Source organism: Haliotis asinina, chromosome 6, assembly GCF_037392515.1.
Source record: "Haliotis asinina isolate JCU_RB_2024 chromosome 6, JCU_Hal_asi_v2, whole genome shotgun sequence".
Classification (NCBI taxonomy): Eukaryota; Metazoa; Mollusca; class Gastropoda; order Lepetellida; family Haliotidae; genus Haliotis; species Haliotis asinina.
In genome coordinates, this window is record NC_090285.1 from 61,456,716 (window position 1) to 61,480,754 (window position 24,039).

At 38.9% G+C, this 24,039-nt stretch overlaps 1 pseudogene; it reads right to left on the reverse strand.

The window, feature by feature from the left end:
- Window positions 1–633: 633 nt before the first annotated feature.
- On the reverse strand, window positions 634–22,785 carry LOC137287993 (uncharacterized; annotated as a pseudogene).
- Window positions 22,786–24,039: the final 1,254 nt, after the last annotated feature.

Here is a 24,039-nt window from a genome sequence, read left to right on the forward strand (position 1 = left end):
ACATATATGAGTGGATGCTTTCACTATCCTATATTAAGGCAACAAGGAGCACTGGGGTAAACGTGTCACTATTATTTGCAAGATACAGCAGACAAACTATGTGTCACATCTCACGAAATATCATATATATTAGAGTGTGAAAAAACAATCAAAATACAGATATGAACATATTTTCTTTTCTGCGAATTTAGTTTTAGATTATGGATGTTTTCTCGATATTACTGATATCATTAGACATAAAATATGGCTTTTTGAACATGCAAAACTTACGGATTTACGGATTTCCTTGTCTGGACAAGACAATCTAGTAATTATCACCATTGACAGTACCGATTCATGAAGCAGGTATCAATGGAGGCACCGTGCTTATGCTGCTGGAGTCTCATATTCTTAAAGGGATATCACACAGAGGGTAGTCAATACGAGGTCACGAGGGACGGCCCAAGAAAAGAAAGCTTCAAAGGGAAAAGAAACATGGCATGCAGCATACCGATCGGGATGACTGTATACGTGGGAAGTACGAGTTCTGTCCATCACTACAGAATGTTGAGGTCAACACAAATCCTCAGAACAATACCTGTTAACGATGAATGTCCATTAACCTCTTGCAAATGGAGATTCTAAGTCAACTAAGCATGTATCACGAGTTCTGGTCAGTACCTACGCGTCTCCGATATAACTAAACTTGCGGCTATTTACATGTAACCACCGGTATTCTTCAATTTCGTCAAACTCATTCGAATTATCCCCTACACATACAGTGAAAGCCCAAAAAAATTTTCCTTGTCCAGCCCATTTCCAATACATCTGGCATGTTTCAAATCAACAAATGCGACGTTCCTCATTTTACATAGGTAGATTTGATAGAAGACTTATGATCAGCTGGTCTACTGTGGGGTAATGCAGCAGATTTATTTGCCGGTCCAAGAATCGAGAGTATCAATGGGAGAAGAAACACAGCATGCAACATACCAAACAGGATGACTGTAAACATGATTTTGAAGAACGAGTTGAAGATGTAGGACCTTGAGAACACCAGGACAAGTATGCCCAGAAAGGATGACATTCCACCATTTAATATGGCACCAGCTGCGTGGGCAATGGCAGATTCGACTTTCTCTCTCCTGTTTCTTCCTTCCCCAATCATATAGGCAGAACACACATGCACACTGAAGTCTACCGAGAAGCCGACAGACATGATGAGGTGGATCATTGTCACTGAACTGAGACTCAGTTCCCAGACATGAAGGAACCCGAAGATGCCAACGAGGACAGAGACAATGTTAATGACCACAAGGAAAACCAGGAGAGGATGAGGAAGGAAGACGCAGGTCACGACAGTCATAACGGCGAGTGCCACGCCCACAGTTTGTAATCTACTGGGTAGGATAGCAACATACTGCTCAAAGAGGATGTAAGCAGGATGGAAAGTGTAGACAGAGAGAGGTGAGTTGTCTGCCAAAGCCCTCATTCGAACCATCACATCAGCTTGAACATTGGAATCTTTGATATCGGTTGAAAATAGATAACACCTTGTTGCATTGATGGAAACGTTAGTATGGTCGAATGCAGCATCATTTTCTTTCACTGTCGAAAGGAATGTTCGGGACGGTTTAACATCAGTATCGGATGAGTCAAACACAACATCAATATCAAATACAGCGGTCGTTGTAAGAAATGCTTTCAGCCCTGATACAAAAGCGATATTGCTGCTGTTATCATAAGCAGCTGTTGCTTTGTAGGAATCGTACCAACAAATGAGTGAATTCTCGTCTACACCAGTGTCTGCTTTTGCACTATCGATCAGAGACTCGATATGAGCTACTGTATTCTGATCTGTGTAATTCGTGTTTGGACCAAATATGAACGGGATAGGAAAAGAGCTGGAGAAATATGCATCATATGTCTCACTATAGGAATGATAGTATGACTCTTTGGAGACAAGATTCTTCAGAATCAAACCTTGTTTGAAGTTTACTGTTCCCCATATGGACACACCAAGGTATACACAATATATGAGAATAACAACAATCTTGCCCCACATATTCAGCAACATTCGTGGCAGGTACTTTCTTGGCAGGGTCTCAAAGAGTCGTTCGTCCTCTCCCCTCTTTGTTGGTGGTGACCCCCCACAGCAGAACACTTTACAGGTGGAGGCGCCATCGTTCCTGAATTCCTCTCTGGATTTGGTTTTCAGGCAGGTCATGCAGTGTCTGTTACTGTCAACACGACGGCCATGGATGGCAAGGCAAGGGGAGAAGAAGAAGCACTGGTACAGATAGCAGAAGATGACGGCCACACCTGTGAAGAAGTAGAATATAGGCACAATGATTATAAGCACAATGACAGCTATGGGAGGAACACAAAATATACCGATTGGTGAGGTGCAATGCTTAAACGTAACGTTTAGGACCTTATTCCATGTCACTACTAAACATGGACAGGACACTCAGATATAGAATATTGACTCCAAGAAGTCAGGCAGGATAGCAAGTACCAACTTTGACCATTATTGTATGGTTTGGCAAGAGGGTCACACAACTGGCATTCAGCTCTCAACACAGGCATGTATTGTAATAATATTATCATTTGAACTACCCATCAGGACAGCAGGCCAGAACGTAACGTTAGAACGCCATCTTATAAATTTCGAAACAAAGAATCTATATCTGATATCAACACCATTTTACAAATAAGGGGGACAGACAAGGACTATATAGACATGACCGACGAGAAGATCGGCTTTTGGTGAGACTGCGTTAACAATGTAGATCAAACCAAATCAGATCAAATCAGTATTAAGAATGTTTTAGAAAGATACGACTATAACCACAAACCTGTATAGAGGCAGAAATTCCTGACACTGAGAAACACAGATGACACGCCGATAACGAAGGCCAGGAGATCCGTGAGGGATGTGATGGTGATACCGATACCCGCTGAGGCAAACGTCACCCCCATTCTGGCTGGTACACTCTCGTCTTTGAGAGGGTAAGTTTCTGCCCAGCTCGACATCAACAAGAACATGTCGTCCACACCGATACCTTTAACAACAAGAGGATGAAATGAATTACATACCGGAAGACAGCAAGTTTGTTCAGGTGAGCTATATATACTACATCTGACTACATGGCTAAGATTTGTAGCCTGTAGCTATAAACAAAGCTAACGTACCTATGATAAGAAATGGCGTTACGCCGACGATATTTACAAATTTCACTCCACAAACACTGACAAGTCCAGGATGCCCACGTCCTCGATGATACCACATCACCGCCGACAACGACAGTGGCATACGTGATCATCAACGTAAAGGTTATAGAGAAGAACACGATGTCTCCGTTCGTGCTTTTGTTCAGTTCTGTGTCCAATGTATGTGAGGCGGCATAATTTATCCTGGTAGATGTGTCTAAAGTGGCTGCTCTCTTCAGGAACTCCTCTTCCCATGCTCTTGCTTTTGCCTTGTTATCAACTGAATCCATTCGTAAATTAAACGTAATGCTCAGGTACTTAGCAGACACCAGTTTTCCTCCTGTGGAGTCAACCTGGCCAAGAATTGCTGATAGGTCTATGTTATTCCAATCTGGGTAGGTGATTCCGTCAGATAGATAGACTTGATATACAGCAGCTGTCGTTAAGAACTCTCCTGATGCAAAACAACTTCCATTTTGTCGAGCACAAATATCTTCATATTTGACCATCACGCCATTATATGTAATATTGACCTGTTTTATTATTCTGACGTGCTTCCGTATTCCTTCTAACGATGCACTGGACAGTATGTTCCCACCTGTCGGCCAAACATGGATAGATCTGACAGTGCATATCCGCGGTAGTTGCTTCCCGTGGCATCGGGAAAGGTGGCCTGGTACTGAACTCTGTCTTGTGATGCTCGGCTGTTAATGGGCGTGTACAGCGTTTCTGTGTCAGACTCGCTGGTCAGTGTTATCATACCACAGCTGAGACCAATGGTTAGGGCGAGTGACATAATTATCAGGACTACTGCGTAGGTGCCAATGAAAACTCCGATCTTTCTGAAAATCCTCTGGAAAAAGTCAGACACAGCCTCGAAGCATTTATTGAAAGAGCACAACAGAACCTTCTCATTCACAGTTGCATCTGAAAAAGATTAAATGTAATAAAGTTAGATGAATCTGCCATGATGGCTATGATCAATTTGGTTACTACTGATTTCCACTGCTTTTAACCCTGGCTCTGGCTACAAATATATGGATTGCACGTATACAAAACAAAAAAAGCACCCTAATGAGTGAGTGAGTTTAGTTTTACGCCACACTTAGTATTCCAGCTATATGGCGGCGATCTGTAAATAATCGAGTCTTGATCAGACAACCCAGTGATCAACAACATGATCTTCGATCTGCGCAATAGGGAACCGATGACATGTATCAACCAAGTCAGCGAGCCTGACCGCCGATCCCGTTAGTCGCTTCTTACGACAAGCATAGTAGCCTTGTATGGCAAGCATGGGTTGCTAAACTCCTATTCTACCCTGGAACCTTCACGGGTCAAACACCCGAAAATAGGGTTGGACTGGGGAACGCGAAAGCAAGTCCATGACATCTGTACCTGCGTGAGAACTGAGGGTGTTGCGTTGTCGTGATGGCTGCATGAAATGCATAAGGACTGGGTCAAAATTTGCGCAAAGACGATCATTTGAGATCGAACGTTGGCACAAAATGCTCGACAAACATTATACTGCCACGTTCAAATCGGTCATCCTCACGAACACAACACTGTGGGTGGCGTTCCCCATTCCGGCAATGCCTGTTACATCTGCCATCGGTAACTGAAGCCAATTCTGTTACATGGCCCATCATGGACGTTGAGCACGACGGATGTAGTCACAAATTTATTGTGGAGATAACGTGATTTGAACATCGTCATATTCACACGCGACACCCAGGCCTTGGCAGTGTGTATTGTCTGGTACCTGTTGTAATGTATTGTCTACCCTTAATCCCACCCGTGTGGTTAAATGACCCTTAAATGTTGCCTACTCATTTCGCGAAATACTGCTAAATGTGATACTGTTGCGAATTGCAGAAATAATCCACAGCCTCCTGCCTTGCTACGCTGCATGGGTACTGTAAGGCAGGTTCTATACATTAAAGTTTTGTGCCGAAATGTAAATGCCTCCCATAATCCCATTTAGCGAATCAGTGCTAAATGTCCTTATTGTCAGGTAAAACTCTTGTAAAAGGGTGGACTGTCTCGGAGTTCTTGTTTTATGTAGACGTCGTGGTACACACTGCACTGACCATAACAGATGAATTCATAAGTAAGATCTTAAGATTATCTCCGCGTATTGGCGCCAGATTATATTGTGCAGTACCTCACGCAAGGAGTAGAGTAAGACGTATGCACGTTAGATTTAGACGTTGGAGAGTCACATAAGCAACAACACATGAATTTGTATCGAAACGTCGCACCACCTGAATAAAAAAGTTGTTCATACATAAAGTTTGTCCTAATCTAATGTTCATGATAGGTTCATGGCATGTCGGATTGTGTTTATAGACGCTTTGTTTACACCATCCACTCATAAAAATGGATGCTTTACTTTGTATGAAGACTACTGACTCTAATGTCACGAAGCTACCTGACACAACATATAGTCATATAACCAAATATTTATATGTTGCGGCCTATACACTGTGCTCGAGTTAAAGGATCATCCGCTAGATGAGCTTCACAACAAGTGCAGTGTACAATGATCACGCCTGGATGGTTGTCAGAGATAGATAAAAATACACCTATTCAAGAAACGCGTTTCAAACAACGTCTCTCTATGTTAATAAACTATCGCTGATAATGAGTAACCTTTGTAATGCATTCTTAGTAAATTTATGGCTGCTTTTGTATAGATAAGAAAAGTGGCCAAAACTGCCAAAGACAAACCGAGAAAATATCACAGCAAGGAGGCGAAGATGTTGTTTGTATTCCTTTCAGTTCTATGTAGCTCTAAATACCCAACTATACATAAATATCACAACAGTTCAACAACAGTGAATAAATATATTGCGAAATAAATATGCTAGTTCTAGTATTTCTGTAATATTTCTCAAAATAGATTTTATGATTTCAACTCCAACATTTCAATATTTTTTCACTTACCAGTTACAGTTTGTGTTTGCCTATATCCTACATATCATAACGAGTAAGTTTAGGTTTACGCCGCTTTTAGCAATATTCGAGCAATATTTCTGCGAGGGACACCATAAAATAGGCTTCACATATTGTACCCATGTGAGGAATCGAATCCGGGTCTTCAGCGTGACGAGCGAACGCTTTTACCACTAGGCTGTCCTAGCAGAATTAGCATCCTCAGTGACCACATAGTACGGAATGGAACTATTTTGATTGCAAAGGTGTGGATATAGATTCCAGTTATGGAGTAAGGAAAGCGAACTTTTTCATTGCAAAGGTTCCGTCCTTATAAGGGACAGAATGTTCAACACGCAAGTTTTCCTCATCTTCTTCAGCAGTTGTCGTACGTACTGACAGCAAGCTGCTTTTTAAGTACCATACGATTTAGACATTTCAAAGCATAGGTCTTGATGGTTGCTTCTCTTATACATGACAACTTCATGGCATGCCATTACGTATTGTGTTTGTTTGCACATTCCACTCATAAAAATGGATGTTTTACTTTGTATGAAGACAACTGACTCTAATGTCACGAAGCTACCTGACACAACATATAGTCACATCATCAAATGTGTATACGTTGCGGCTTATTCACTGTTCACGAAGCGCCCGCCGGATGCCCTTCAGGGCAAGGACAAAAAGCGTTATACGCCATATTTTCTGTTTGCAGTGGAAATTACCCGTGAAGACAATGGTTAGAATTGGTCTTCCGTAAGCTATGCCTGACATAAGAGGCGACTAACGGTATCTAACTTCACTGACGTGTAATCGTATCCCAGTAATGTAGAAAGATGCTCATGATGTTGATCACTGGATTGTCTGGTCCAGACTCGATTACTTACAGACCGCCGCCATATAGCTGGAATATTGAGTAAAACTCACTCACAGCACTGTAAAGTTATAGTTCTTCACAATCTGCTGGAACGGAACGAGTCTTCGTGCAGAATACCATGAGATACAATCTATGTGATGTTATAACACAAGGTATACGTGTGTAAACCTCATTCCTCAAGATCACATTCAGTTAAACACATACATAATTTTCATTCTATGATTTTCTATCGAATCTCAAAAGAACAAGTATAAGACAACCAAGTAGTCTCTGAAAAGAACATATTAAAAACATGGAGCTTTGAGACTTTCTTCTTTTTCAGAGCTAATCAAATCTAGACTTGACGTATTCTGAAAAGAAACATATTTTTTCCTATAGCTAGGGGCTGTCGACAAAGAGATCCTGTATCATCATATATTTTTATGTTATGTGCAGAAATTTTGGCTATATTTATTAGAAACACTAAAACCATAAAAAGGTATTAAAAAAGGACGTATTGAATATGTTCTTGCGCAATTTGCCGATGATACTTCCCCAGCTTTAGATGGCACAGAGATTAGTCTATATGCCTTGCTGAACACTTATCTTTCTTTGCAAGGTTTTCTGGATTAAAAATTAATGCAGACAAAACAAGATTGATCTGGATAGGTTCTAAGAAAAGATGTAGATATAAACTCTGTAAAGACTGGAACTTACATTGGACCCAAAGCAGCTTTAAGCAACGGGGTATCATATATGATGTAAACCTTGATGAAATGGTGAAAATGAATTATGAAAATAAATTTAAAAAGCTAGAGAATGAAATGAAGTTATGGTCAACAAGAACACTTACCCCCATTACTAGCAAAATTAAATCATTTATTTTCTTCAATTCCATCACCAGATGAAACAATAAATAAATTTCAACAAGCATGTTCCAGATTTGTATGGAAAAATAAACCTGATAAAAATAGAAGAGATATATTCACCATGCCACTTGAGTACGGAGGAATCAGTGTTCCACTTATTAAGAACATTATTTATGCATGTAAAATATCATGGACAAAGAGATTATATTCTAGTACCTGCACATGGAAAGCACTAGCTGAAAATTGTACGCTTACCCACAAGAGACTTTGGTTATCAGACCCAGAATGTATGGAAAAACACATAAACCTTACAAAAGAAATCCCTTTTGGCTAGATGCCATCTCTGGGGATCACATTTACAAAAGCAATACAAGATTCAAGGGATATATCAAGTCAAAGTGCTTGGTTTAATAACATGTGTAATGTAGGCAACGTGACACTTTTTATAAAAAAAATGGTACAGTGCAGGAATACACTTTATCTATAATCTAATGAACCCCACTACAGGAGAGGTCTACACTTATGAAGAGCTACAAAAGATATATCAAGTTAGAACAAGTAACATGTCATATTTGGGATTTCACTTTGTTCACATACGTTGCATTTGACCACTTTCTAAGTATCATCGTGTAATCTTGGAACAAGTATCTTAAGATATTATAGGTTCAAATCCTCCATAACTGCCTGTTTAAAGAAAAGACACATTATCCTTCCCACAACACTACCATTTTCTCGAATGCTACCTTTCAATATAACCAAACTAAATTTGAAGGTTAAAGACACCAAAACGTTTTATATTTATTAGATCCTAACTATAATAAAGCATATGCACATAAAAGTGGGTCAGGGTCTTTGAAACATAATATGATAACACAATGTTACGAAACATATACACGATGCCAAGTCGATGTACAAAATGTAGTACTTTGAAATGACTACATATAAGGACACAATATGATATTATACTAACAAACGTTTTCTGAAATAGAATTAGACTAAAGGACACACCACTGTGGACATTTTGTTCGAAAGAACTAGAAACAATTATCCATCTGTTTTATGACTGTTGTCATGTTAAAAAGATTTGGGAGTACCTGGCCAGCTGCCTTAAGACTGATTTTACACCAGAAAATATTCTACTCGGGTTTAAAGGAAAAAATAATAACTCTTGAAATGCAATATGTCATGTAGTGAAACAGGTAATATATACACAAACCAAAACAAGTTCCATATTTTAACCATGTAGTAAGTGAGATGCCAAAATACTATGAAATTACAAAATTTAATGCATATTCTACGTGCAGCAACAGCGAGTTCTTCACCTTCTGGTCATCGTTTCATAATCTGTTTATGTGCACTACCCCAGAGAACATACTATAAGTGCATTTAGCTATAATCATTGCAATTGGAAAGATAGAGTATGCTAAACATACTCAAAGCTGTTTATCTACTTCGTGACTGGGATTTGTGAAAGTTAGTTAAAAGTGTATCAAGCAAATATTTTGTAATTAACTATACGCTGTGCACCCTTAAACTACTTACATCCTCCTTTATGCTTACCTGAATGTATTAAACATGTATCATGTAAATTGTAGAAATAAACATGATAAAAATATTCTGAAAAGAGGGATATTTCCTTATAACTGAATATATATAATACCTCGCCAACAGAATATAAGTGATGTTTTAATCTATGCCTGTATGTAAATAAGAATTAGTGGAATGAGATCATCCTCGATTCACCTTAACCAGATTGAAAACGATTCTGAGAATGTATTTAGACTATGGCACATGAGGGGTTTCTTTGTCATGTTTCTGTTTCTTTATATTATTAAAGTTCGTAGTAGACTGTTGGTTTCATCTTGCTGAACTAATCACAGAAAATAATTTGTTGATGTTGCAGGAATATTGCTAAAGTCGGCGTACAACCCAGCTCGCTCACTCGCCCATTTCTGTTCGTTATTTGAATTATAAGCCAACTCTTGTTGATAATAACACGGATCTTTTCATTAGCGTATACCCGGATGTGTTCACTCGTGCGTACGTCAATGATCGGAATACAACTGCGGCGTAAGCCTGTTATGTCTGTTTAGAGAGAATCATATTTCTGGAAAATATTCATTTATTGGACCTTAAATATCTCATTCAAACTGGCCAGGATAATTGAGAAATTCCATCTAAGCAGATATTATGTAACTGTGAGCCATTTCAGCAATAAAGAGGACAGTTTTTAAGATAGCGGGTACCTATTTTCCTTTCACTCAGTACACTATAGAACCCATATGTCAAGGAGACCTACATGGTTGCTGATGTGTCGCTAAACAGTAGACAGGTTCAAATTTTTAATCGAACAGTTATCACTTATTCATATTCATGATATATAAAATTCATTGCTAATTGTGTAAAAACAAATACACAAAATTGTAAACGTATAATCTGAAATCAAAAGTGCAGTATTTTGTACTTGGGTTTACCTCCCTTGAAACGAAGCAGCCGCGATACCGAACCCAGTCAGGGCCGGTGGGGGTGCACACGTGGGTAACGACGTCTTGTCATTGGCCACTGGTTCTTTCGCTTAGCCGGCTCTTTGTTGGTGGCTTGTAAGCCCGATAGGTGTTAATTTTAAATTGCAAATGGTCAGTAATTGAAGTCGTGCATTGCATATTGTCATCAGCAGACAGGCAAGCAGACATATGGGTGTCAATAAACCAAACATTCAGTTTTCTCTGTGATATAGTCTGCTTACCACAATCAACATATTTTTGTCTAACGAGTAGATTATTACCTTGTTTATGTACACGACCAAGATACGACTACTGTTCACAACCCCATATTCTGGGCAGGCATACTGTTTCAAGCTCCGCGAACCTACTCCCTGCGCATGCGTTATGAGCGTAGCGCAGCATGCCGCTGAAACCACTTTTTCCCCCAGCGCTGAATCGTTTGAACTCCGATGTCGTGGGCTTTTTTCATCGCGGTTTTTTTTTTCAACTTTATGGTTGAATTGGCATTTTTGATTATTTGTTTCGGTAAGTGCATACCGAAAGGTATCAGAAACTGTGTTTTACGTTGCATGTGACCTTTAAGTTCTGGCTAGATGTGTCTAAATTGCTAACATCTGAAGGGGTAGTGTATATCCAGCGCCTTGGAGCCTATGCAGGAAGCTAATGTACTTACTTTAAGTCCCCATGGTCCGTGGTATGGTGATCTACCTTCAGTTTTTGTATTGTCTTCTATTCTGTTATTACACTGTTTTATACTCATTTATGTTCATATCTGTATTAATCTGGTGTTTTACTACCCTTCGGTGACAGGTTTTTACGTTCTCAAATTATTGATTTTAATATTGATATAAATTATGTTGCTCTCGTCACGATATGGCAGCAATATTGCCGATGGAACGCTAAATATTAACTCACTCGTTTTCATAAGAGAAAACCACTTTCATGTTCTTTGAAAAAGTGCGACACCGTAAAATAGGTACATGGGGTTTTTGTGCATCTCAAAAGAAACAGAGGCTTGTTGTTTAAGCACGTTATGACATGTATATCAAATACCAATTTCTATACTTATGAAAGTCTCACCATGCTTTGAATGCATACATGTAAACTAGCGATACAGTTAATAGCGATATTTCTCAGTTAGTCCGTCCTGTTCGATCGTCAACAACAGACCCGTGCATACTTTGGAGAAATTAATCACAGTCAAAGTAATCAAGCATAATTAACGGCCGTTATATTATAGTCTTTAAGCGATTGATGACATGTTAAAAACTGCCCAACTTAAACACATTTAGACAGACAATGTACTTGATTTAGAAGCGAATGCGCTTCAGCTGCCTTCCACTGGTTGTTATCTCGATTCAGGAAAAAACTGAAACGTCACGTGGTGTTATTATGGGTAGGCACAGCTACAAACTCATTTACAAGACTATAATGTTCCCCCGGATATAACCATACATATTTGGTTTTCGGGCTGATAAATCTCATAACGCTCGAGAAAGATCATGTAATAAAAACATAGTGGTCTGGCGTTTGTATACTAGTATTCTATGTTCTTTTATCACTGCCATTTTGATTAATATGTATATTCACGTGACACAAAAATAAACTATTTTGTCTTGTCTTGTCATATGTTACCTATAAACTCATTACGTCAGTAACGTGGATGCTGCACGCGCTGGTGGACCAGTGTATAATATAATGCAGTCAAATCACCTAACTGCCAAAATAGGTCAATTACATGAGCCAGCCTAACCACCCGATGCCATTAGTTACTTCCTGGTTGCCGAAGAATTAATCTGACCGAGATCTTTACGGATCAACGAACATTAATCTCGTGTCTCCGTCTGAGTTCTTTCATGTTCTGTACCTTCCTAGAAAAAGACATTTCGTGGAACGCCTTTGTAATTCTGTTCCGCTGACTGCTTGTATACGAACAAGAATTCCTTGGCCTAGATTTTCAGGTAACATTGAACATCCTTTATGCAATTATTGGACGAACGCCAAGAGAGTCATTTCACCTGCTGACGTGTTTACAATTTGTTTGAATTGGTCTCCCACAGCAACATCAAAACATAAAAAGCGAGAAAGACGGGAATGCCAACACTCGCGAGATTTGCGTGATCCCAATGCAAACAGGTTCCATACGCGATACTTCACCGAGAGTTTGGGGCTTCACTTTCGGTTATCCGCTTATACGCTTATACAGTGAGTCCAAAACTTGTTTACTTATTTTTCCATGGATATGCTCGACGTAAGTGAATATATAAACAACACCCATATCTTGAAGGATATTTAAACGTCAGAACAATTACTTGATTAAAGAGGAGTAATGAGGAATACTAGTATATCTTGTTTATGAAGGGACAGTTAACACAGGACGTGAGTTCCAGAAACACAGGACGTGAGTTCCAGACTAACTGTAACAGTTATCGCCATTCCCAATTTCGTGAAATGGCATCTATATATATTTCATACAGTAACGTGCAATAATTGATCACCCCAGTGCTTACTGTAAGTTTATTTCCAGTAGTTTACTTCAGAAGGGTCACTAATATGTGTCAAATCAGTGAAAAGAGTGAGTGAGTGAGTTAAATTTAAAGTCGCTCTGGTACTATTTCAGCCATATCGTGACTAAAACAACGTATAGATTAACAGTAATAAAAGAACGATTATACAATCCTGTCAACGAAGGACAGTAAAATAACTAGAATATCACAGATGAACATGTAAAACTAGTAATTAAATCTAAAACATTTTAACTATAAGGGACAAGACAATATACAACAACTGCGGGTAGATCACCATACGAAGAACAACGGGGACTTACAGTACCCTTGCTACCTTCATGGACACTAGCTGGTATTGTAAAACAATAGCCAAAATTATAATAACAAAAATACCACGTTTAAACATCCTGGTACGTTTAAATTTACTTCATAAGTGTGGGGACGTACGTACCCTCTCAGGAGGACAATAATTTTACAATATTCAACCCTCATGAAAAGAATTATTAAGAGTTTCGTAAGAGAGACACTGATAATGGAGACTCGCTGATCTATCACAGATTATTGTTTCGCTGTGTTTACTTACTGGTTTCTAAGAGAACACGGCGAATTTTGTAGATTTCTAAATGTTTGTTCAATTTCAAATGTACAGCCATAAATGGATCAGATTTTGATCAGTCTTATTGACGAATTCGTGGAAAGTGTAGACATAGAGTTACAAGTTGATACATTAATTAAGGAGAGGCTTCTGTGTAAAATGCATTTATATTTGATATAGAACAGAAATGTCACTTAATTCAAAATGACACCCACAGAAATAAACGTACAATTATTATCAGTACTTATTCATGTCACGGTTTTCTTTAATATTTAAGGTGTTCAGTAATACACAACAATAATATTTGTTCAATATGTACCACTGACTAAAATTTTCAGAGATAAAAAATGTGCCGATAAAATCTTTTGCGGTATCGACTGTACAGGACTGGTTACAATCTGAACTGAAGATTATAACACCGGCATTTTCCTTTTACCAAGCAGCTACAATATTAGAAAAGAGCACTGAGAAGGGAAAAAATGTATTTATTGCTTGTGAAAGAAAATATCACAGCAAAATGTTTAAGTCTCTGCAAGTACAAAAAAAAACTTATTTTACATCGTCTGTATTGTTAAATCCACGAAAACTTCGCAACTTTCACAATAATTTTCAGAATCCAAAATTAGCAGCCTATTGCCGCGTGATTTTGAAAGAAGCCTTTCCAAGAATTAAAAAAATCAGATAATGTGAACAGAGAAAAGACAATGGCAAACTTCTACAAAGTGGTATTTGGTCATAGCTTATGGATCTCACATTGATACAGACAGGGTTCGAAAGAGGTTCCAGATTTCCCTAGCCAGTTAAGCTAGCTAATAAGCTATGCGTGAAAGTTACTAGACCACTCGAGTTATCTAACTCGAAGTGTGAATGTACAATGAAGACAGGAGATGGAAGAAATTACTTAATGCCACAAATAATTTTTTTTTAGAAAACATACATGTATCCTAACAGGTTAAAAACTATCAGATTTAAAACTGTATATAGTTACTTTAACAAGTCAGAGAAAGTGAAATGTTACAAAATAACACTGCGATTAACTCTAGAGATTTGCTGGACTTCTACTTGTCCAGCATGGCTCGGTATTTCAAAAAAGACAATGTCGTACTGACAAGTAGCAAGTGCATTAATTTTAATAATTTCAGATATAAATGAATGTGTACAGGACATTTTATTAAGAGCTTGACGGCATGAAAGAGAGTCAAAAGATATACTAACGGAAAAGTAGTAACTGTGCATAATTCTTTTTTAAAATAATCCTTAGTACACGTATAACAATGAACTTTGCATGAGTGTGTGATTTTAGAATCAGCAATATTACAGCGATATCATCGAGTCTGGGCCAGACAAACAAGTGATCGATCTACGCAAATGGGAAACGATGACATACCGTAAGCATGGGTTACTGAAGATCAGTTCTAACTCAGATTCACACGGGTTACTTTGATGGTACTTTGCACTTTGTATACAATGGACATCTTCATTTTTGCATGTTTTTTACACCTGAATTTTACACTCTAAATTCTTGATTTTCAAGAAAGGTTGTGTATTCAATAACCTTACAATGTTGTGGGAAAACTTGTTAATTTAAACCTACATGTACACTGCCTGTGCTTACTTCACGTAGGTATGCTGGCGACTGGAATGACCCAAAATGCAGCGGTCAGACATTCTGCTGTCCATTGAAGCAAGATCTCTATGGTGAAGTTTTCAACATAATAGGGACACAAGAGATTTGCTTCTTGCCGTCCGTCCACTCGTGATGTTAAGCCAGCAAGACAACCACATTTGGCTGACCCATCTAAGGAATAGTTTCCAGACTGCCAGTTTGACCATTCCTGGTGCACATCAGTTCCAGGATTGTATAGAACCGAATGACGGAGCACAACATTACGCCCCGGCGGCCTGAAATACGTCCAGATGTGCTCCAACGTCACTGACAAGCACGTCTTACCTGGTGCAGGCAACATGAACAGGAGACAAGACTGGATTGTTGTATTGTTCACTGACGAGTCAGTGAGATTTCATGTGGACAGCTCAGATAGCAGGGCATTTGTGCATAGACAGCGAGGTGAACGGTATACTGACACGTGCGTTGTTCAACGTTTCAGAGAAGGTGGTCAGACATGGTGGTTCCAGGAACATCTTAGCACAAAACATTCTGTCAATTCCGGTATGTTAAATGAAAATACACATTCTACATTATGGAAGGTTTACATATACAATGATTTATAAGTATCCACATTACATCCACGGGAAAATATACTTCAGTTCACATATTTGGCGAATGATCCATATTTGGTAATCCATAATTGTACCTTAACTTTGATTTCATTTTACTAAAACATACTTCCTTTGACTTGTCTAGAAAAAGTACACACTGTATACTCCTCAAAAATGTTTTAGTCTCATTACATTTTTATTACTAGAAATTGCAAACCATGGAATGATGTAATAGAAAGGTGTACACACGATTAACAAAATGAATTGAAAAGGTATTGAGCAATGATGAATTCAAAATCATCAAAAGACTAAAAGCATGTACCCGTGAAACAGTCGTGCGAAATGTGCTGAATTGATGGAGCAAAATGTTAACATTAAGGTTCAAGTTAGTTTTGGACAGTGAAGTAGTGTTCAGTACCCGGTATGACTACAGAAGCTGAAATGCAGTGACCGAATGATCCCTTAAAGTTGTTATTGCGGAGTGTTCACAAGGTCGCTAGAATCTAGGGTTGTACATGGAGACCGTAAACACGACTTCCTGTAATGATCCAAGCATGTTAAATTGGATTAAGGTCAAGTGACCTTGCAGGCCAGTCCAAATGTGTGATGTTGTTGGTCTAAACAACAGCATTAACGACTCTTTCCCAGGCGTCATCATCGATGGACGGGCTTTATCATCCATAAATCAGTCAGAAGTCAGTACCCGCTTGTTGTACCAGTGGAATGTTGACAGTCACTAAAGGTTATGTATTCTTTCAATATTTACCTTTCAGTAACATGTCGGCAAAGATTGTTGTCGAGACAGATAAGGATATGACACTGAATGTACATGTTGCTTAATTGTTTGTAAGGAGTATATTTCGCGTGTCAGTTTTTTTCGTGGGTACTTTGTTGTTCATTAGAAGAGGATATTTTGTCACTCAACACACACGTTTGTTTGTGAAAGAGGACCCAGAACATAATTGGTTCAAAACCATCTCCGTTGCTATCCAAAAGTTTTGAAACTGTGTCGAGAAACAAGGTCACAATCTGAAGTCCTTCTGGCTGCAATTATGGCGACTAAATATGCAAACAAAAAAAAGAAACAAAACCGAAATGAGTATTTCAAAACGAAGCAACTATATGATGAAAATAGCATGAACAATTTTACCTATACTAAAACAATTAAATGGAAAAGTATTTCAAAGATACAATATAAAATCAGTGAGTGGTATTTTGATTTTAAGATTTATTCGTTTCATGTGATACTAACAGTGTCTTAAATAACAACGTTGACAGATGCGATACTATACAACTGACATACTTTACACCCCGATAACGGAAAGAAATCATAACTTATATTTGCAATCCTAAATTCAACAAATCACCTGGATTAGGTTATATCATCTCTGAATCTCTTAGAACTGTTTGTTTAATATGGTAATTGGATACATTTACAAATCTAGGAAGATATTTATATTAATAATAAGTAAATGGTAAGATATCAGAATTTCAAGCCTGTTTCAATATATATATGGGGGTGGGGGGGTGTAGTATACATTGTACAAAAAGTATTCAAATAAAAAGTGTGAAAATTTTTGTTTCACATCGTTTTCTTTTCATACTGGTGATTTGACAAAGCAAACTCTCTCTCTCTCGGATCACCAGTATATCTCTTTCAATGTAGAAATTGCTTCTGTTGTTACATATACAATATCTCTTTGTCAGATACAAGTATTGTAGATTATAGAATAAATTATGACCCAGACTCTTGTCTGATTGTCATTACGAGTATCGTTTCAGTGTGCGTTTTCAGCTTATGCTGCAGAAATCTTATGTTCTTAACAGGACTCACCAATAGTCAATGGGAGGTGACGGTGGACGGCTGTTAGAACGTGAACATGTTGGTGTTACGACAGATTTAGTTACTGGTCCAAGAATCGAGAGTATCGATGGGAGAAGAAACACAGCATGCAACATACCAAACAGGATGACTGTAAACATGATCTTGAAGAACGAATTGAAGATGTAGGACCTTGAGAACACTAGGACAAGTATGCCCAGAAAGGATGACATTCCACCATTTAATATGGGACCAGCTGCGTGGGCAATGGCAGATTCGACTTTCTCTCTCCTGTTCCTTCCTTCCCCAATCATATAGGCAGAACACACATGCACACTGAAGTCTACCGAGAAGCCGACAGACATGATGAGGTGGATCATTGTGACTGAACTGAGACTCAGTTCCCAGACATGAAGGAACCCGAAGATGCCAACGAGGATAGAGACAATGTTAATGACCACAAGGAAAACCAGGAGAGGATGAGGAAGGAAGATGCAGGTCACGACAGTCATAACGGCGAGTGCCACGCCCACAGTTTGTAATGTACTGGGTAGGATAGCAACATACTGCTCATAGAAGATATAGGATGGGTAGAAGGTGTAGACAGAGAGAGGTGAGTTGTCTGTCAAAGCCCTCATTCGAACCATCACATCAGCCTGGGCATTGGATTCTTTAATATTTGTTGATAGAAAATAACATCGGGAAGCTTTGATAGCAGTATCGGATGAGTCAAACACAACATCATTATCAAATACAGCGGTCGTTCTAAGAAATGCTTTCAGCCCTGATACAAAAGCGGCATTGCTGCTGTTATCATAAAATGGTGTTGCTCTGTAAGAATCATACCAACAAATGAGCGAAGTCTCGTCTACCCCAGTGTCTGCTTTTGCACTATCGAACAGAGAGTCGATGTTATTTATTGTATTCTTATCTGTGTAATTTGTGGTTGGACCAAATATAAATGGGATAGGAAAAGAGCTGGAGAAGTATGTATCATATGTCTCGCTATAGGAATGATAGTATGAATCTTTGGAGACTAGATTCTTCAGAATCAAACCTTGTTTGAAGTTCAGAGTTCCCCATATGGACACACCAAGGTATACACAATATATGAGAATAACAACAATCTTGCCCCACACACTCAGCAACATTCGTGGCAAGTACTTCCGTGGCAGGGTCTCAAAGAGTCGTTCGTCCTGTCCCCTCATTGATGGCGGTGATCCTCCACAGCAGAAAATTTTACAGGTGGAGGCGCCATCTTTACTGAGTTCCTCCCTGGATTTGGTTTTGAGGCAGGTCATGCAGTGTCTGTTACTGTCAACACGACGGCCATGGATGGCAAGGCAAGGGGAGAAGAAGAAGCACTGGTACAGGTAGCAGAAGATGACGGCCACACCTGTGAACGAAAAGACATGTATATGACACGAACAATACATTACAAATGCAAATGATACATATCAGATGCATACACATATCTCGGAGTACGAAACACGAGCTGTTTGGGGGATTGCTTGGTTATGGTCCAAAACAAGATAAAAAGGTAACGTATCGTTTTGAATGCGAAGCGACAAGAAACATAATCAAAACTACGTGATTGATATTACTGAAATATTGCTGAAAGTAATATGTGATAATTCTTTCTCACACACTGACATCTCTTGAAATAACTAACCTGTATAGAGACAGAAATTCCTGACACTGAGAAACACAGAAGACACGCCAATAACGAAGGCCAGGAGATCCGTGAGGGATGTGATGGTGATACCGATACCCGCTGAGGCAAATGTCTTCCCCATCCTGGTGGCTACACTCTGGTGTGCGAGATCATAGGTTTCTGCCCAGCTCGACATCAACAAGAACATGTCGTCCACACCGATACCTGTATCAAATAAGATGTATTGGATGATCTGTTTAGGATCATTTAAAGGGAGACCAAAAGTCATGAATATATCGCCAGTATATGTAACCATAAAGGTCATGTGTAGCCGGTAACGCATAATAAGATACGTACCTATGATAAGAAATGGCGTTACGCCGACGATATTGACAAACTTCACACCACAAAAACTGACAAGTCCAAACGATGAGATGATGCCAAATCCAGCCGCCATCACGCCAGCCCATGATGCCCACGTCCTCGATGACACCACATCACCGCCGACAACGACAGTGGCATACGTGATCATCAATGTAAAGGTTATGGAGAAGAACACGATGTCTCCATTTGTGTTTTTGTTCAGCTCTGTGTCCAACGAATGTGAGGCGGCATAGTTTATCCTGGTAGATGTTGTGCCTAAAGTGGCTGTTCTCTTCAGGAACTCCTCTTCCCATGCTCTTGCTTTTGCCTTGTTATCAACTGAATCCATTCGTAAATTAAACGTAATGCTCAGGTACTTAGCAGACACCAGTTTTCCTCCTGTGGAGTCAACCTGACCAAGAATTGCTGAAAGGTCTATGTTATTCCAGTTTGGGTAGGTGATTCCGTCAGATAGATAGACTTGATATACAGCATCTGTCGTGAGGAACTCTCCTGATGCAAAACAACTCCCATTTTGTCGAGCACAAATATCGTCATATTTGACCACCACGCCATTATATGTAATATTGACCTGTTTTATTATTCTGACGTGGCTCCGTATTTCTTCTAACGATGCATTGGATAGTATGTTCCCACCTGTAGCACTGCTCACAAGAAGTCGGCCAAACATGGATAGATCTGACAGTGCATATCCGCGGTAGTTGCTTCCCGTGGCATCGGGAAAGGTGGCCTGGTACTGAACTCTGTCTTGTGATGCTCGGCTGTTAATGGGCGTGTACAGTGTTTCTGTGTCAGACTCGCTGGACAGTGTTATCATACCACAGCTGAGACCAATGGTTAGGGCGAGTGACATAATTATCAGGACTACTGGGTAGGTGCCAATGAAAACTCCGATGTTTCTGAAAGTCCTCTGGAAAAAGCCAGACACAGCCTCGAAGCATTTATTGAAAGAACACATCGTGTATCCTGCACAGTCACAGTTGCATCTGAAAAAGATTAAATGTAATATAGTGAGACTACCATTAAGACTACAGTCTTTAACACTGTCGATTTCGGTTTTACAATGATCCGCTGTGAAGACTGGCGTTAGATTAAATGAGTTCAAGAAGTTTAACATATATGGCGACCTTCATGTATGAGATTTAGGCATCTGATACCAGACCTGACTAAAGCCTCATCTTTAGTTGTGTTGGGTCGTTTCATCTGTCAAGATGAAGCTAACTTTTTGGCTAACTATCGCAAACTGTTAAACGCCTGAACGTTGGATGTCTTTACGATCTTTCAAACTTATTCCACTTTTACCGACTGCTTGGCACACAGTCTCTCCGAGAACAGTTCCAATACTATCTAACCTTATGTTTCTTGATCAACCAAACAATAACCCGGAATCCTGCGACAAATATTTTCTATTATAGTAAGCAAGAAATCAACCTAAAATAATTTATACCTGAATCGAAATATACTGCATTCTGGTCCTCTTAATAAGGGTGAAAGATTGACACAGAACTTCTGGAAAACTTACTTACGTATAAAAACATATATAGAAAACAGCAACAGAATATTTCAATTGTAATATTAGCAAATTGAACCTAAACTTTGTTTACGTATTTGTATTAAGATTGCAACCTATGACACAAGTACTGCCTTGTGGAATCAGACAACCTGCTGCCCGCTGAGCAGGACACGTTTGCCCTTTCGTGAACCCTTTCGTACAATTTCCACCGCTGTTTTGCCTCCATTCATACATGTACGAAATAGATAATGGAAATGATAGATAATAGAAATGCTATTATCATTTCACTAAAGCCTGACATATTCCATGTCTTTTGTGAAATGAAAAAGAATTTACCTTTAATTCAACTAAACCAGGTTTGTCTCCTATTTTGCATAATTCATATATTAACCATTTGAACAAAATGTATGATTCTTTGTTAAATTGTCTGAATTTTAAGTGCTTGTAGCTATAAATATATATTAAATCAAAGCCATGTAGCTAAAACATTGCCGAGGGTGGCATTAACCAACAAACATAAAATTACACATATGAAAAATAGCTGAAAGGTTTGATTATTTTTTATGTAATTTAGAATTGTAATTTAGTCTGTAAATTTAAATCTGAAAGATACATGGTTTTGAAGTTGTTGAAATGCTGAATAATATTGAACATTTGTTTCTTTTTATGCAAATGTTGTAGGCGCAAATATATAATTTGAAACATTGTTAATTTCATATTCTGAATCCATAGTCTAATCAAAAGATTTCAGTTAAATAAACATATTTCTTTCGTTCCACACCACAGTGAACTTGCATTATATTATTTTTTTTAAATCTTAATGTCTTTTCGAGGATTTTCTCAAAAAGAAGTTATTTGGTTGGAGCATGCGTTCAGTCTTACTGTAGAAGATCATAAAAGATATATCACGTTTTGAAGTTTCTCAAACTCTCAACATATCCTGTATCTTGTAAATCATTTTCCTTAGTTACCTATTACCATACACATGTGATTTTCATCAGAGAGAGAGAGAGAGAGAGAGAGTCTTTTGATGTCTGCAGGTATCATTGAGTAAGTTAGGTTTACACTGCACTGAGTCGTCTTTTACGACAAGAATGTGTTGCAGATCATTTTCAGCCTGGACTACTAGTAGGACGTTGCAGAGACAGATCTCGTGACAACAACCCAGGATTCATGCAACTGCTGGAACTGAGTGTATAACCCTTCCACGTTCAGACAGCTAATTTGTGAGCGGCAAGACCGCAGTTTAATCAAACTAGCAGCTGTAATGCGTTTACCTATAATTAAATCCTAGTTATGTGCTTTCATTCCTTGCGCGTTCACAAGGGTGTCCCGTGACGTGATGCATGTGACTACATTGTTCACGCTTCATCACCCACCTTTTTTCACTCAGTCGCCAAAACTATGTTCAAAGAGTCAGTATGGCTTTCCTATGTTTATGGCACAACAAGCACCAAAATGAATTACCTCCTCACACCTCTCCACAACATTAGCGAAGTTACTAATTTGGTTAGTGTGTAGTATACACTTTTATACACGGGTGTACTTACCAGTATGGAATGGAGCTTTGCTTGTATTTCAGTTGTATTGGTCCTTTGTTACATAAAGATCTCGTCGACCACTCTGTACTCATCACTTGAATTCGTCATAGGCAGTTATATGTATTGTGATATGGAGATTAACTCCATTAATGGATACCAGGTTACAATAACCTCCGACAAGCAGGAAGTAGACGCTCCGACCAACCGCGGGCTTACAGTCACGCGACTTAAACAAATCATTGTATGCAATGTGTGATTTGATATGTCTTTTACATGGCGAATTCCACTTTGCTAGATATCGTATTTCCCTCGTTATACCGTTGGTTATAAAATCGGAGTTCAGCATAGATTGCTTGACTGCATGATTGGGAACGACATTTTACAGATGCATTCTTGTGGGATTATGTTTGTGTAAGTCTTCATTTAGTTTTTAGCATTTTAAAGTAACTGGTTAAATACTTGTGACCACGTACTGTATTTGAACTTAATCTCTTAGTTGTAATAAAAACTGTTTAATAAAACGCTACGATTGTTAGTGGCTGTACCCGCATTGACGGTTGAAGTAGTATGAAACAATTGTCCTCGTGAGGCGCTAAGACCATGCCGTTCAGTGAATGGTTATCGTTGCCAGAGTTTTAATCGCAGAATTTATGTTCATTTAATATGTAGCTAATTTGCTCACAATCGACAACACCTGAGGGTATGATGCAAATCCAGCTAGGGTACATGTAGGTAGCAAACTTTCCTATGATCTTCCGTATTCTGATCAGCCTCCAGTTACTTGTGATCTGTATCCCGCATATATTCTTTTGTTGTCTATAGTAATGTGATTTTATGATAGCATACGAGTTTTAAGTTGCGGTCTGTGAAGTTAACTGTCCATCAACCATATTTATTTAAAAATGTATTGATTTTTAAGAATGAAGATTTTTATGGATATCAACTTCTTTATATGAGAACACAACGTTTCGGAGTTAACGGGATCGGGTGGTCAGGCTCGCTGGCTTGGTTGACACATGCCATTGGTTCCCAGTTGCGCAGATCGATGCTCATGCTGTTTATCACTGGGTTGTCTGGTCCAGACTCTATTATTTACAGACCGCCGCTATATGGCTGGAATATTGCTGAGTGCGGCGTAAACTAAACTTACTACCTGTGTCTGATAACGAATAAGAATGCGAAGGAACGTGCGTCCGAACTAATAGTAGTTTGATGCACGGGACATAACTCCTGGTACTACCGCCAGTGTTCCACTGCCGAGAAATGGAACCACTCAACATGGTGTGTTGTGTATTATTCCTGAGTGAGTGAGTGAGTGAGTGAGTGAGTGAGTGAGTGAGTGAGTGAGAATTTTACACCGCATCGGCAGTATTGCAGCTATGTAGGGATGAAAACAAGGTAATTAATTTAAAATACTTGCCGACAAAGGACAGTTATACCAACTAGTG